Source organism: Alexandromys fortis, unplaced genomic scaffold (genome assembly GCF_014885135.2).
Source record: "Alexandromys fortis isolate MF-2015 unplaced genomic scaffold, M_Fortis_MF-2015_v1.1 scaffold_289, whole genome shotgun sequence".
NCBI classification, from domain to species: Eukaryota; Metazoa; Chordata; class Mammalia; order Rodentia; family Cricetidae; genus Alexandromys; species Alexandromys fortis.
Genome location: NW_026068168.1, coordinates 115,713 through 129,621, shown reverse-complemented (window position 1 = coordinate 129,621; position 13,909 = coordinate 115,713). Strand labels below are relative to the sequence as shown.

The following is a 13,909-nucleotide window of genomic DNA, read 5'->3' as shown; positions in this document are numbered from 1 at the left end:
GTTCTGATAAGTCATTTGTGAAGGGATGGCTGAGCAATTAGGCTTGCAGCAACTTTCTCTTTAGCTGTGGGGCTTGAGATGATACTCCAGGCTTTACATTCTGGGCAAGAGCTCTCCAACTAGCCTCATGGCCATTTCTTATTCTGTTTGATTTTAGACTTGAATTAAGCATCATTTTGCTCATAGCTGAATTCAAGATCAGACAAAAATTAATGTCCAGGTAATATGTATGACATATCTAAAATTTAGGAGTTTTACAAGGGATGAAAAATGTTTCAAAGTTTTTTTCATAGGCTGAGGGCAGAGTCTGGACAAGACCCTGGTTTAATATCCAGTAATTTTCCTCCATGTAAGAAGTTTTAGATCAGATCCAAGATGGCGGCCAGCAGGAGGCTGATGAAGAAGCTTGAAGAGATCAGCAAATGTGGAATGAAAAAGTTCCATAACATCCAGCTTGATAAAGCTAATTTATTGACTTGGCAAGGGCTTAGTTTTTCTGACAATCCTCCATATGATAATGGGGTCTTTAGAATTGAAATCGGCTTTTCAGCAGAGTATCCATTCAAACCACCCAAGATCACATTTAAAACCAAGATCTACCACCCTAACATTGATGAGAAGGGACAGGCCTGTCTGCTGGTAATTAGCGCTTAAAACTGGAAGCCAGCCACCAAAACCGACCAAGTAATCCAGTCCCTCATAGCACTGGTGAACGACCCCCAGCCTGAGCACTCACTCAACGGGCAGACCCCATGCTCTGAACCCGTGGTCAGGCTTTCGTTGTAGAGAACCTTGCAATACCAGGTGTGTGGTGACGTTGGACGGAGGGTCTGCCAGCAGGGAATGCCTTGAACTTGTGTGATAAATTTCTCTCCAGTCAGCAGGCCTCCGTGCAGCTGTGGCAGATGACCTGCTAGTTATCCCAGGTCAAGGCAAAAGCCAGAATATTCTTTTGACCCTGAATACTCTAAGGACCGTAAAAAAAATTCTGCAAGAATGCTGAAAAGTTTACAAAGAAATAGGGGGAAAACGACCTGCGGACTAAAATCTGCCATCAGTGATTGATTCCAGCAAGTTTCAGCAGAGCCCCTGAGCAATGCATTCAGATGCCCTGCAAAGCAGGACTCTGTGGAAAATTGACGCATGCCACCACCTGGTGTCTGTTTGTGGCAGTTACTAACTTTCTACAGTTTTCTTAATCAAAAGTGGTCTAGGTGACCTGAAAAGAAGGATTAAAACATTCAGATGCTCTAGTTCTGTTTGCTTTGTTTTAAAAACCACTGCTTTAGTCGACTTCGAAAGAATGCCATTTCTTTTCCTGCCCAGACTCAAAGGTACAGTTAGCCCAGAAGGTTTAAAAAAAAAAAAAAAAAAAAAAAGCTGTGATTCCCTCTCCCCATTGCCTTCTTCTATTTCAATTCCACTTCCACAGACTAAGGCCCCAGCTCCCCATAGAAGCAGCGGCCCTTCTGTGCCACACTGCCTGTGGGAGATAGCTCAAGTCCCCTAATGCCATCTTAGTAATGTACTTACAAAAGATTATAAAACAATATCAACCCCCCCCCCAAAGAATGTGCAGAGGGAAGCTGCTTTTACATAAAATCTTAGCAAAGTGTTTCCACAAGTGATAGACTCAATGGGCAGACCCCATGCTCTGAACCCGTGGTCAGGCTGTCTTTGTAGAGAACCCTGCAATACCAGGTTTGTGGTGACGTTGGACCGAGGGTCTGCCAGCAGAGAATGCCTTGAACTTGTGTGATAAATTTCTCTCCAGTCAGCAGCCCTCCTTGCAGCTGTGGTAGACGACCTGATGGTTATCCCAGGTCAAGGCAAAAGCCAGAATATTCTTTTGAAATCTCAAGCTTCTCCACCACCAAGCTCTGCTGAGATGTGCCAAGGAGCCCCCACTCCTCAGTACAGTAGGCCACCACTGTCGTTCTCCACATGGTTTGCATCTTGTGGGATCAGCATTGGTGGCATCTGCTGTGTAACCAGCTGCCCCTTCCTCAGAGCAGCTGCAGGTGCAGCCCAGGAACAGGACGGCCTTTCCCTCCCTCTGGAAGGACCTGACCAAGGTCAAGGTCCACTTGAAGTTCACTCAGTAATATCCTTTTAATGTGTTTTAGATTGTTCCCACTGCCTTTTTTTTTTGTGGAAATAAAATTTGACCTTAGAACTTATCAAATTAACTTTGTCAAGATTTGAATGTTAATGTCTTTTCAAGGCAAGTGGGACTGTCCTTGAAGCAGTAGTGACGCCCTGAGGAAGCTGTTGGCCTGACTGCCTATGTTCACCAACTCTTCCTACTAGGGGGTCTAGAGCCTGTGGAGAAGATTGCCTCAAGAAGTCTTGCTTTCTGCTTTAACCTTAGTTCTTTAACTTCAGGGCTACCTAGGGCTCATAGGCTTGGAAGACAGTTCTGGGTTTTGCCTATAAACAAGTGAAACAGATCCTCTCAGGCAGTGTAACACTATTAAGTTTTCCAAGTGTTTGGTTCCTGTGATGCATAAATGAACTATGCTTTTATTTCTAGGTGTGCATGGGGCAGGTTTCTGGAGACGTCCATGTGCCCAGGATGGTCAGAGCATTGGGCCTGAATTTCTACTTCTGTCTCTTCACTGGCAGAAAAGTGACAATGGATCTTATTTCATTCATATTCAAATTTGTAATAAAATGCCAAATTCTGTCAGAAGTTGTCCAAACAAGCCACCATTTGTTCTTACTGCTTTTCTGAATCTAGAGATAGTCCAATTGTCTCATTGCTTTGCTCTACCTGCCTGTTGCCCCTTACTGCTCTCTGCTCACTATGAGAGGGGTCTCTTATGCCAGAAGCCTCTCTCAGGGACTCTCAGCCCCAGGACTGCCAACCATGGCCTACCCTGGAAGCAGAGGCCTGCCTGGCTTGGAGTCAGTGGTGTCCCTCTGGGTTTGCATGCCTTGCTCTTTCCAGCCCTGCTCTGGAGCAGGCTTTGAGCAAGCTGGCAGGCAGCTCTGGCTGCTCAAAACGCAAGAGCTGGATCCTCTAGAGAAGAGGAGATCTGTGGAGCAGCCATCTACCCACCCATCCCTGACACAAGTTGGCTCAGGAATTCACATCCCCCTGGTTCCTTGAAGTGCCCCGGGTCTTGTCCTGCTCTTTCCATGATGGCAGAGACTAGACTTTCTAAGAAGCTGTGACCCCATTCTGTCTTTAATAAAAATGTTCACACACACACACAAAGTTTTAATCATATATATATATATATTTTACAAATAATTTCCATTTCCCCATTCGATACCTACTGTAGCAAACAATAAACAATAAACAATAAACACAGTTCTAAATATATAAATATATTTATATATAATATATATATAAAATATATAAAAATATATATAAAAATATAAATAAAAAAATACACAAGCAAACAATAAACACAGTTCTAAATATATTATGATGGTATTCTATAAAATGTCTTAATTTTAATAAAAGAAACATTTTAAGCAATAAAAACCTTTAGAAGAGCTCACTTGGTAAAGTACTTGCAACCTCAGTTTGATTCCAAGACACCCCTCCCCCCTTTTTTTTAATTTTGTTTTTCTGGGACAGGGTTTCTTTGTGTAGCTCTGACTGCCTTGGAATGTGCTCCTAAACCAGGTTGGCCTCAAACTCAAAGATTCACCTGCCACTGAGTCCTGCGTACTGGGATTAAAGACTTGTGCCACCACCACCCAGCTTCCAGAACCACCCTTTAAAACAAAACAAAACAAAAAAAAAAAAACCCCTCCAGACAAAGTCAGGCGTAGTGGTGCACACCTTTAACCTCAGCACTCTGAGCAGAGACAGGTGGCTCTTTGTACCTTCAAGGCCAACCTGCTTTACAGTGTGAGTTCCCGGCCATATGAAGCTACATAGTAAGACCCTGTTTCAAAATGTGTGTGCGCTCTCTCACACACACACCAAAAAAGAAAAATCTAGGCTTAGAGTACATTCTTGTAAGCTCAGCTCTTGATAGGAGAAATAAATGGTTCCCTGGGATTCACTAGCCAGCAAGCTAACCTCATCTGCTTGTTAAGTTCCAGGCCAGTAAGAGACCAAAGCAGTAGGATGCAGACTGTAAATGATTACCCAAAATCTGTACATAAGAGTTTCCTAGCTTATGTGGTACAGGCAATCAAAGGCTAACAAAGCATCAGTAGTGTAAAAGATTTGAATGTGGCATATACCTTGTGTATCACAACACTGAGTTTTAGATAGGTTAACAATGGTAATGGATTTATTGGTTATAGGTCCAGTACCACCAGTTCACAGGAAGTTAATGATATCCTCTGTGGTTGCCATTAACAAGTGATCAAAGTGTTATTCAAGCCACACAGTACTCTGTCTGATTTGTCTATTCTCTGAAAGAAGTCAGTCTAATTGCCCATTTTGCATAGCATCCAAGTATACAGTTAAAGTGGATTAAACATTCTTAGAAAGTAAAAACTGAGCAGTTAGTTGCGCTGAAACTGATGTACCTTAATAAGATGTCTTTCATGCTCTGCTAATGTGTCTGCTTGTTGTGCTTGGGGGATAGTTAAAGCTGTAATTGCCAGGGGAGCAACAATATCAAACTGAAGGAACCTTCATTTCCATTTTTGTTGAATAGGGAAATTAGGAATTTGGTAAGACTGAGAAAATTTAGCACATTTAGGAAAAATATACTGTACATAAAAATCTGTTTCAGAGAACTGGAAGTTATATTTATACACATTGGGTCTTTGGAGTACACCAATATGTCTATGTTTTAAGGACAATATTATAGAGTTTCTGTGTTCTAATATTTCAGAGGTATGTTTTCTTTGGGCATATCCTGGTCTCTGGTGTTTAGTGTATAATTTATGTTTCTGATTATTTCCTCCACATATCATCCAATAGGGTCCAGGGAGCTTCCCCAGATATGACAATCCACGAATGATGTAGGAGGGTCATCTGTCTATGTTACTTTCATTGGTTAATAAAGAAACTACCTTGGCCTTTTGATAGGCCAGCCCTTAGGTGGGTGGAGTAGACAGAACAGAATGCTGGGAGAAAAAAGCTGAGTCAGGGAGTTGCCATGGAACCAGCAGTCAGGTCAGACATGCTGAATCTTTCCCGATAAGCCACCATCTCGTGGTGCTACACAGATTATTAGAAATGAGTTAATCAAGATGTGAGAGTTAGCCAATAAGAGGCTGAAATTAATGGGCCAGGTAGTATAGATGTTTGATGTTAGCTTTTTCGGTTTCACCATGTCTTTGACTCTTAAATGTACAAAATCTGAGAATTCCAGGTTTGTATTGTGACCTCCACAGAGCTACATGCCTGGTATGTTAACCATTGGTCAAGGCTCATTACCCCTATCAGTAGGTATATAATCTTTATTTTCCATGATGAGAGAGACATCACAAGCCTATTTCATATGGAGTCTTACAAGGAGGTCCTTTGGTGTTGTTAAATATATATGGTGTATGTAACCCATTCTGATTGGTATGTTCTTGGGATTATAAGCATGTGTGGGTCAACAAGTTTATGCGCCCATTCTGTATCATTCCAGTAGATGGTTATGGCACTTGTATTATTATGTACCATCGTACATAATTGCACTAAGTCCATTCCATCCTTCTGCAATATTGGGGATTTCTGTGGAAAAGGATATAGTGGGCTAGATCCAGGTGACTGCAGTGAGAGCAGTGGGAAAAGCTTCAGAGATAGCCCTGCACCTGTTATCAGCATAAAGAAACTGTCTGATTGGTCGTCAAAAGAACACATAATCCAATAAAAAAAAATGGAGTACAGACCTAAACAGAGAACTCTGAACAGAGGAATCTAAAATGGCTGAAAGACACTTAAAGAAATGTTCAACATTCTTAGTCATCAGAGAAATGCAAATCAAAACAACTCTGAGATTCCATCTTACACCTGTAAGAATGGCCAAGATAAAAAAAAAAACTAATAACAACTTATGCTGGACAGGTTGTGGGGTAAAGGTAAAACTTCTGCATTGTGCAAGCTACTACAGCTCTTTTGGATGTCAGTGTGGCGATTTCTCAGAAAATTAGGAAACAACCTTCCTCAAGACCTAGTAATACCACTCTTGGGTAGATATCCAAACGATGCTCAATCGTGCACAAGGACGTGTGCTCAACTATGTTCATAGCAGCTTTGTTTGTCATAGCCAGAACCTGGAAACAACCTAAATGCCCCTCGACTAAAGAATGAATAGGGAAAATGCGGTACATTTACACAATGGAGTACTATACAGCAGAAAAAAATACGACAACTTGAATTTTGCAGGAAAATGGATGGAGCTAGAAAACATCATTTTGGGTGTGGTAACCCAGACACAGAAAGACAAGTATCACATGTACTCACTCATAAGTGGTTTTTAAACATAAAGCAAAGAAAACCAGTCCACAAATCACAATCCCAGAGAACTTAGACAACAATGAGGACACTAAGAGAGACTTACATAGATCTAATCTACATGGGAAGTAGAAAAAGACAAGATCTCCTGAGTAAATTGGGAGCATGGGGACCTTGGGAGAGGATTGAAGGGGAGGAGAGAGGCAGGGAGGAGGCAGAGAAAAATGTAGAGCTCAATAAAAAAAAAAAGAGAGAGAGAGAGAGACTGTTGATCCACTTCATTCTCAGTATTAGTGATCCAGGTGTGATATCTCAGTAGATGCATGGTGCTCGGATAGAGGATATATATTTAAAATAGAGCCAATTCAAAACTGAGGCCAGTAGGACTATAATTGAGGTGATATAAAGTGTGAGGAGAGTGCTGGGCTGTGTATCTGCCATTAGATCTTAGGGTATAGCTTCAGTTTTGGCTTCCAGGACCAAAGCTAAATCTACTGTCAATATGAGCTTGTGTGCTACAAATCTGTAAGTTTTAAAAAGGTTATTATGTCTCCCAATGATGGTATATCTGGTAAGTTCTTCTCCTAATTGAAAAAAGTCTGGAACGAGGTAAGTTGTATCTGGGAGGCCAAATCTCAAATGAAAACCACTTTTCATATAAAATGAGTGGAACTAGTAAAAATGAACGTAGTAAAGTAGCAGATAGTGACGAGCTGCTATAGACTATTTAGAGTCTGCACAACTGGCCTAATACTTTGTTCTGATAAGAGTTGTGAGGCGGGAATGCAAGCATTCCCATTGAGGCAGATAGTGGAGTTAGTCAATACCTAGTGTCTCCAGGTAAGATTGAAGGTATTGTTGACATTCAGATGTTGGAAAGGAATAAATTATCATAGATAGGCTGAGTCCCAATACTGTCTGGGTCTTGACTTCAGGGTGTAAGCTGCTTTGCTAATAAAAGCCAATTTTAGGTTGAGTGAATCTGATGTTAGTTGTTCTTTGATTATGGCATTACCACTCTCAATGTTTCCTGATGCTCTAGGGCAGTGGTTCTCAACCTGTCTGTCAGTCACAACCCCTTTGAGGGTTGAACAAGCCTTTCACAGGAGTTGTCTAAGACCACTGAAAAACACATATATTTACATTATGACTCATAGCAGTAGCAAAACTACAGTTATGAAGTAGCAATGAAAATAATTTTATGGTTGGGGGTCACCACAACATGAGAACATATTAAAGGGTCACAGCATTACGAAGGTCGAGAACCACTGCTCTAGGGTTATATGATGCATAAAAATTCCATTAGATATCTACTTCTTTAGCCAGGCTATTTTCACAGATTTAAGACAGCCAAAGGCCCTGCCCCAGAACCAAAGATTGTTTATGGAGGCTTGTCATGTAGGATACATACATCTGCTGTGCCTAACCCTATAAAGGTATCTGCCACTAAGCGTGCGTATTTGTTCTTATATTTCGTCAATGGTCCTATGAAGTGTATTTGTATTGTTAAATCTATCTTACAACATGTAGCCTTGCCAATGGAGTTGTAATCTAGTTGGCTTCTGTGAACACTTCACAACCCTTAATAGTATTCTTAATAACATGCCAGAGTGTCTTATTAGTACATTAATCTAACCAATGTTTTAGCTCTTGTGTTCCTAGATGTCTTAGTTTCTGATGTAGTGGCAATAGCCACTCGTAAGTGACCTTTACTAGATTAATGATAGATAGTATTTGTTCCTATGTGTCATTTTCCCATTTGATTGTAGTTCTATGTTTTGCTCCTAGTTAAACTCATATTTGGTTGCGTAGATCTTAGATGGTTGATGATAATGGTATTGTTATGTCTGACTTCCTCTGAGCTCGAGGCCAGCCTGGTCTACAGAACAAGTTCCAGGACAGCCAGGTGTGTACAGAGAAACCCTGTCTTGAAAAAAACAAAACAAAAACAATCAAAAAAACAGAAAAAAAATCTAGGCCTCTTTAGAGCAAAGATCTTTTCTACTGTTGTAAAATTTGTCTTTTTCCATTTTTGTTAGATCAGATTGCAATACCTTTTGCTAAGGCCCAAGTGTGAGCAAATATGCATATAACCTGCTGGCCTTCCTTTAGGGACTGTTGGCTAGCCAACCTTCCTCCGTGGATTCTGCATGCTGTACATACCTGGAGGTTCCATCCTCTATGATGGTTTTATCACTGGAGGGTCTGAAAGCGGCTGACTTCCAGGCAAACACATTGTCACCGAGGCAGGGGTATTTTGTAGGAACAAAGTATCATACTTAGGGGGTCTAAGTGTTGCTCCTTAGCCTTCCCCTCTGGAGCAGAGACCTCTATGGCTGTAAGTTCCTCAGTCACCACCTGCCTGGGGTTTGGACCAAAATCTGATAGGTTTCAAATTTCATAAATATTTTTTTCTGAAGAATCCAATTACCATATCCCTTAATATAAATTAGCTCTATGATGCAAGATAGGGTTGGGTCTAGGTGTATGCCTGCTTTATTATCAGCTATGTTTGGTTAAGGTTAGGGTTAGGGGATTGTGCTCAGCGTTTTAGGCCTAATGTTAGTGTTAGCATTAGAGAGCTAGTCCCCTAACTAATTTAGCTTATTTGTTTTGGTTTTCTGAGACAGAATTTCTCTGTGTAACAGCCCTGGCCATCCTGAAACTCACCCTGTAGACCAGATTGACCTCAAACTCACAGAGATCCACCTGCCTCTGAATGCTGCGATTAACGGCATGCACCACTATCATCTGGTTTAGGTTTGTATTTTGAGACGAGACATGGCCTCACTATAAATCGCTGACTGCCCTAGATCTCATTCTGTAGATCAGGCTGGCCTAACCCAATGTTGGATGCAGTCCCCAGCCCAGGTTTATAGATTCTGCTAAATCCACTGGGAGATAGGAAACTTCCATACACTTGTGGATCTATCTAATCCAGGCTCAGACCCAGTACACTACCTGTGTCCACAGCTACTGGTGAAGACTCTGGCACAATAAATTTATTCTGGTTTTGCGAGCCTAATCCATACCCAGATCCTGCCCTGGGTCCACATCTTCTGCTGAGGGCTCTACAAGTTTTCTCATCTCCACCATTTTATTTATTGGTTTTGTTTATTTTTAATTTGCCCTAAGCACCATAGAAGCCCATTAAATTCAGTTAGAAAAGGACTCAACTATACTCCCAGCTCACTGGAAGCTGAGACAGGAGGATTATGACTTTAAGACCAGTTTAGGCTTACAGATGCTGCCTCTGATAGAAAAGAGGAGAGCGAGTCCTGCACTGATGAATCATTTATAAAGGTGCATTTGCTGCTTTTCTGTAAGCCCAAGGCTTGATTCTCAACCTCCACATGGCATCTTCCAGCCATCTGCAACTTCAGTTCCACAGGATACTTATGCACTGTGTGGGCACTAAGTATACATACATGCAAGGAAAACACTGATACACAGAATATTTTTAAGACAAAAAATGTGATATATAAACAGAGAGGAATAGATGATAGAGCATACAGAGATTCAGCAAAACAATTTGAACAACTAAATAATAACATAATAATAATAATAATAATAATAATAATAATGTCTTTAATATTGAGAGTTTCTGGAGCTAGCCTTAAGGACACTTAAGGATCTTGCTAGTAGCAAGACCATTCTAAGCACTCTAGAATTCTGAGCAGCAATGGGTAGCTCTCCACAGGTCAGGAGCAACGCCTTCTCCAAAGTGAAAGCAAAAACTGTCATTTGACATTGCCAAGGGTCCTTTCTTGCAGACCACAAGCTATGCTGAGAACCTGTGTCCTGCAGCGAGGGGGTCTGTGGGAACAACCACAATAATGTCAGTTAGAAGGGTAACGTCTTTTGTGTATGTAGTGTGCATTCTTAATCCTCCTCCTTAGCCCTCAAGAAGGGGCCCCTATTTCCCTGCATGGCCCTGAGCTCCCTCAGAGTTCTTGCCTCGCCATCTTTCTGTGGTATAACAAGTTATTTCACCCCCAAAGAGCAGCCAGCCCCAGGGTACCAGTGTCCCTCCTCTACCATGTCTATAATCATTTTGTTCATCTCATCCCTCACAGGCTCTCCAGCTGCCTATTTATTCATCTGATTCAACCTTAGCTGCGCATCTAGAGTCAGATGGGTAGGGGGTGTGTGCCCAAAATCTGAGGACTCTTTAATGTTTGGGTTTTGTTTCCTTGCGGCGTTGAAGATCAACGGTAGGACCTTGGGCTTACAAGACAGAATCAACTACCTCATTCTGAGTCATATTCATGCAGGGCACACCTTAACATTCGTTTCCACTGTTTTGCTGGGAAGTTCCAAATTAGAATCCCAGCATTTAGGGGCTGGAGAGATGGCTCAGAGGTTCAGATCACTGGGTGCTCTAGTAGAGGCCCCAGGCTTGATTTCCAGCACCCATGCATGTAGTAGTTCACAACCATCCGTCTCATCATCCCTGACTCCAGTTCCGGGGGGCTCTGATGCATCTTCTGACGTTGGTGGACACCAAACATGCACACAGTGCACAGTTATACATGCAGAGAAAACACTCAGACATAAAATGAATAAACCTAACCAAAAAGTAAAAAAAAAAAAGTAATCACAGTATTTGTGCCTGATGCCAACCTGAGCTTTAAGCTGCTCTGGGCTTTGTAATGAGACAATATTTAAAAAAAAAAAAAAACCCAAAAAACAGCTGAGCTGAAACAAAACAAGGACCTATTTCAATATAAGCTTTTATAAGACACATGAGCCTACTAGGACTGTTTGCTTTTCAGGGCATTTCCTCTCCAGTCAGGGCCTGTCTCTCCCCTCCGTGGGCGTGGGCCAGTCTCCTCCTAGGAATCTCTTGAGAACAGGGAACAGGGAGGGTGTGAAGCTCCACCTCCTCCTGGCCTGATCCCCGCCCTCCACAGTCAGGAGGAGCCTGAGTTCCCAGCCTTCCCTTGATGCCGCACTCTTTTCCTTTCCCTTCCTATCCCCATCTGGGGTTGCTGCTCTGAGTGATCCATCCACTTGTAGGCAGGTCACATCCTAGCCCACAGCCTTTGGCGCCTGCTGCCTCAGGAATGCTCCAACCACCCGTTTCCATGCCTCCCAACTGGGCCTGCCAGGGGGCCCATTGATGTGGTAGAACTCCAGGTGATGTTTCTATATTTATAGGAGTGTCGAAAGTCTACATGCTTTACACAGAGAACCACCTTCTCCAGCGCCCAACCCTTCCTCACCCCACCAAAAGGTTTTCAAACCCTTGTAGTTCCTGGGGCAGTGGAATTGGCTCATGGATTGTGCCGGCTGCAGTGCCGATTTCAACGAGCAGCTACTGGGGAGAATAGACTCTAAAAAAAAAAATCGTTTAAAAGAAATTTATGAGACAATTACTTAGGATGTTTGTGATTTGGCAACCTTGCTGCAGATGTCATGTTACCAATGATTTTCTGTGGTTTGGGCTTGGCATTGTTTACTGTTTACCAACTTCTGACCAAGGCACGACAGTGGGGACCTTCTCTCAGTAGTGCTAGGCCCAGTACCTGTGTTAGAAGTTTTATGTACACACACACACAAACATGTGATTTGGGGGCCCTGTTCCATGCACCTTATCATCACCTCATATTCCCCATGTATTTGAGAAAATGCTAATATGGCGAGAAAAATGATTCTTCAAGCTTAAATGTGGTTTTCCTGTCCCATCTGACTCACATTAGTTTGTAGTATTTAACGTAGCTAATTAGGTTGTATTATATATTTGTATACAGATTGAAACTTTTAACAGATATTTTTACAAAAAATGAAAGTTGCTAATTCGGCTTGACCTAGTAGTGCAATCACTATTATTTTTTAAATAGTGTTGTTAATTTAGAGCCACTCTGGGTGTGAAGTTTCTGAGGCCTCCAACTGAGGTCTGGCTTGTTTGTTGTTCTTTGAAACTGTCTTGCTGTTTAGCTTTGACTGGCTGCCAACATTGTCCTATCTCAGTGTTCTGGGTGCCGATTACTGAACGTGACCATCAAGCCAAGTTGAGGCTGGCTAGGAAGGGTGCTTTCCGTGTGCCAATAGGAAAAGTTGTTTTTTAGCTGCTGAAGAAGGAAGCATTCACGCCTCTGAGAGGCTGAATCCTGGCCTCTGGTAGCATGTGCACTTAGTTAACTCCAGGTGGCTTCTACTCTCCCTTGGGAAAAAAAAATCTTCCTGTACCAGCAGGTGTTTTAGGTTCATGCAGCCCCACCACTCCCTGCTCACTCTTCCCCCTGACTAGGTTAGGCCCCTCCTCCCCTTTATGCTGTTTGCAGTTTTTAACACTAGAAAAACCCTGGGGTGTGTGTGTGTGTGTGCTAATTTTCATGGAAACAATCATCAGCCCCTGCTACAGGGGTACATACCCACTTCCTTGATAAACCTGACTATTTGAGCATCTTCAGTTCTGCTTCTGAGAATGGTCACCAACTGGTGACTAGACCACTTTGGTCATTAACCACTTTTGTTCTATAGTGTTAACCCGGATTACAGGAAAAGCCAAGGAAGGACCTGAGACAGATTTCTTAACATACAAACTTTTATTAAACAAACCTGGACTCAATAGTATTATTTTATAAATTAGACAGCAGAAAAATCTTCCTGGGGGCAAATATATATAGAAAGATATAGATAGATATATACACAAATCACAGTGATTTTTAAATTGTGCAGCAGGATTAGAAAGTAAGATGAAAGACCAGGCTTTTTCATTCCAGGTGATAATTTCAGATGAGCCAGCAAGTGCTCAGCAGTGGGACACACCTGCACAGTGTACGCGACACCTGTTCCATCAGGAGGTCGAGTGGTGAATCCCCACACTGGGAGAAGAACTGAGGTTGCCAAGGGGGTTTGAGTCTGACCTGTGAGGACCAGGAGGGCCGGGAAGGCTCCTGCTCCCGCTAACTTTCCCTAAGTTACACAAGTAAGGATATCTGTTACATAGCCAGCTAGAGCACCCACACCCCCATGGAAATGACAGTGTGCAGTTGGATGCAAGGCTGTGAGGTTTGCAAGGCAGATTTGATGGGAACGAGCAAGGGTAGGGACATGGACACACACACACAGATGGGAGAAACCAACTCATACAAAAACCTTGACTTTGCATCATCATTTTCAGGTGGTTTGCAGCGTGTGTGGGAAACAAGAATGACAGGTGTCAGGCATTCATCAATGCTCCCTATGTAGCTTCATCAAAAACAACAAAACACACACACACGCGCGCGCGCACACACACACACACACACAACCCAGGAAATCAACACACCTCAAAATATACAGCCAGAAGTGAAAGACCCTTTCTCCAGTTTTTCATTCCAACATAGAGCCCCACACAATGCTAAATCTTGCCTAGGGTTCACTGAGCAACACAGTGGTGATTGACTGCTATGTTTTGGTCCAATGTTGAGATATAAGCACAGCCCGAGGGTCCTGTGAACAGTATTTAGCCGTCAAATCACGTTTTACAGTGTAACATGTAACAGTTAATTAGGTGAGGTGAGCACCATTCCGCAGCATTTAGTACTTTATAGCTAC

At 42.4% G+C, this 13,909-nt stretch overlaps 1 pseudogene; it reads left to right on the top strand.

Moving 5' to 3' along the window:
• Positions 1 to 375: 375 nt before the first annotated feature.
• Positions 376 to 1,061, top strand: LOC126492146 (ubiquitin-conjugating enzyme E2 L3-like; annotated as a pseudogene).
• The last annotated feature ends 12,848 nt before the right edge of the window (positions 1,062 to 13,909 follow it).